Source organism: Otolemur garnettii, unplaced genomic scaffold (genome assembly GCF_000181295.1).
Source record: "Otolemur garnettii isolate 467f Iridium unplaced genomic scaffold, OtoGar3 scaffold00060, whole genome shotgun sequence".
In the NCBI taxonomy this organism is placed as follows: Eukaryota; Metazoa; Chordata; class Mammalia; order Primates; family Galagidae; genus Otolemur; species Otolemur garnettii.
The window spans coordinates 2677989-2680855 of NW_003852455.1; the positions used below are offsets into that span (position 1 = coordinate 2677989).

The following is a 2867-nucleotide window of genomic DNA, read 5'->3' on the forward strand; positions in this document are numbered from 1 at the left end:
GGCCGGGCCCGGGCCCCGCCGCGGCGCCTCCTTCCCCGAGTGACCAGCAGCGTGCGGCGGCGGCGGCGCCTCGAGCCCGAGCGACCCGCGGCCGCCGGCGCCGGCCGAGGGCGATGGGGCTGGGCTGAGGCGAGGTGGCGACAGCGGCGGCCCGGTCCCCAGCGGCCCCTTGGCTGCTCCGGCTGGGAGGCTGCCGAGGAGACGGCGCGGTGTCCGCCGGTGAGTGGCCCGGGCGAGCGGGGCGTGGGGAGGTGGGTGGTGGCGATGGAGGAGGTGAGAGGAGGCTAATGGTATTGTCGGGGTGGCAGTACCTGGTGAGTTTACGGTCCGCCTCCTCGGGCTGGAATTGCCATCACTTTAGGGGAAGGTGTGTGTGCTGGGGCGGGGGAATCTAAGACCGGGGGATTTCTGGGACAGGTGAAGCGAGGAGGAGGGATCCACGTCGTGGGTGTGGAGGCCTCGTGTGGACACGCTGCTCGCGCGGAGGGGCCGGGGAGGATATTACCATATCCTCCAGCCCTTGTAGAAAGTTAGGGAGATGGTGTGGTCCTGTCGAAGGTTGGGGGTGTTGGCAGGGCTCCTGGTGCGTTTGTGCGTGATCCTAGTTCGTCCTTAGCCACGGAGTAGTGGAGCTCCTTTCGAAACAGTCACCGTATTTCACAGATAAAATAAGTGAGACTGGAGGAAAAGAGACTTCTGAATTGCTTAAGGCCTCTCACTTGGACTCTGCCAGTGAGAACTAGAAAAGCCCAGGGCCCTTTCCTTTAGTGCTTTGCTGGTCACTCTGTGGCCTTTCATTCTCCCTGTTCCTTTCATCTAGTCAGGTTCTGGTGAAAATACGACCTCTGCTTTTTTCTTTTTAATTTTCTTTCTTTTTTTAAATGGGAGAGTGGGTAAAATGAGGGAGGAGAAGGGAATCGGGTTAGGGATCCACAGTATCTGAGTTCAGAGCTTCCCAATTTGGAAGGCTTTTGTGACAGGTGTTTATTGTTTCCTCTTCTCATAGATCTGACAGAAACATCCTAGGATCTTGGTGTTTGGACATAGGTATGAATCACTCGTATAATTAACTACGTACTTTTAATCATCAGTGTCTTAGAGCTATATTTAGTGGTTCTGTTAGTAGAAAATGAATGGGTATGAAGTTGAAAACCTAGAAACAGACCCTTGTTCCTCTACACATGATTGTGAACTAAATGTGTAGAATGTGTTTGAGTATGTAATAGCTGTTTTAGATCTGTGAGGCAGGAAGTTATTGCAGGCACTTTAAAGACAATTGCAAAAGTTTTCTAAGGGTTTTGTTGCTAAAATGAAGATCTTTTGATTTGATTCTTTTGACTGGTGAGTACAAACCAGGGAACATACATTAATTTTGTTTCACTGGAGTTTATATGACATTCTTTTCTGTAGAGGATTGTTGCTTTGCAGAATAGGCTACAGTTGCATAGATGTGTGTGGGCATCCCATCCTAGTTTACAATCCCCTTGTAAGGCACATTAGTTCCTGGAAGTTGTTTGAAATAGGAAACCTTATTATTAATGATGGTTATAGGAAATAACTTTTACTACCATCCTTGTTTTTGCATTATCTACCACATGAGATTTCTGAACATTGTGAGAACAGCAGTGTCTGTTTTTGATCAGAGGATTGGTTAAGAAAAATGACAGTTTAGTTGCTACAACTTATAAGTGGTAGTTAGAATTAAATAAAAAAATATTAAGTAGGAGTTTATTTTGAAAATAAAGTTGACAAGCTTCAAGATAGTAAAGTGTTAAATTATGTTATGGGAAGGTCGATTTCTTTATCCAGGCCAACCCAGTAAGCCTTATTTTGGGAGACCTCTAATAATTAAAAAAAAAAAATTTTTTTTGAGACAGAGCCTCAAGCTATCCCCCTGGGTAGAGGCTGTGGCATCATAGCTCTCAGCAACCTCCATCTCCTGGGCTCAAGCGAGTCTCCTGCCTCCGCCTCCCAAGTAGCTGGGACTACAGTTGCCCACCACAACGCCCAGCTATATTTTGGTTGCAGCCTTCATTGTTGTTTTGTCAGACCCAGGCTGGATTCAAACCCACCAACTTAGGTGTATGTGGCTGGCGCCTTAGCCACTTGAGCCACAGGCACCAAGCCATAATTAAAATTTTAATTTACAACTGGTTTGAGGTAAATAGGATAAATTACTACATAGGTAGGAAACTAGTTTTGTGGTAATTAAAACAAAAGGCTGTATGCCTAAATGTCTAAACAGTATTTTCTGATGGGTTTTCTACTTGGTTCTGCTTATCAGAGCTAAAATACATCTCCTGGTTTAGTTAGCTCATTTGGACAATCAGTTTCCTATTTGTTATTATATATATATTTGATACAGAGTTTTACTACGTTGCCCAGTTTTATTACGTTTATTAGAGAACCATAGTGTCATAGCTCACAGCAACCTCTAGCTCTTAGGCTTAGGCGATTCTCTTGCCTCAGCCTCCTGAGTAGCTGGGATTACAGGCGCTGGCCACAAAGCCTGGCTATTTTTTTGTTGTGATTTGGCTGGGGCTGAGTTCAAACGCACCACCCTCAGTATATGTGGCTGGTGGTCTACTCACTGAGCCACAGGCACCACCCAACACCCAGCTGTTTTTCTGTTGCAGTTGTCATTGTTGTTTAGCTGGCCTGGGGCCAGGCTTGAACCTGCCACCCTTGGTGCATGTGGCCAGCACTATAACCACTGTGCTACGTGCACTGAGCCCTTATTTGTTATATTTGAGGTACAGATTATTATTATTATTTTTGAGACAGAGCCTCAAGCTGTCGCCCTGGGTAGAGTGCTATGGCATCACAGCTCACAGCAACCTCCAACTCCTGGACTCAAGGTGATTCTC

The 2867-nt window shown here is 46.8% G+C and overlaps 1 protein-coding gene across 4 annotated transcripts in view; it reads left to right on the forward strand.

The window, feature by feature from the left end:
* The first annotated feature begins 14 nt into the window (after positions 1 to 14).
* Positions 15 to 2867, forward strand: part of ATP13A3 (ATPase 13A3) — a 100944-nt gene continuing 98091 nt past the window's right edge. For 2 of the 4 annotated variants that reach the window (XM_023514836.1, XM_003792690.3), the window contains exon 1: positions 15 to 219. The gene's annotated coding sequence lies outside the window, so the exon portion shown is untranslated. Of the gene's footprint in view, positions 220 to 268; positions 368 to 1006; positions 1048 to 2867 lie in introns of those variants that run through there. The other 2 variants (XM_023514837.1, XM_023514839.1) reach the window with 2 other exon arrangements.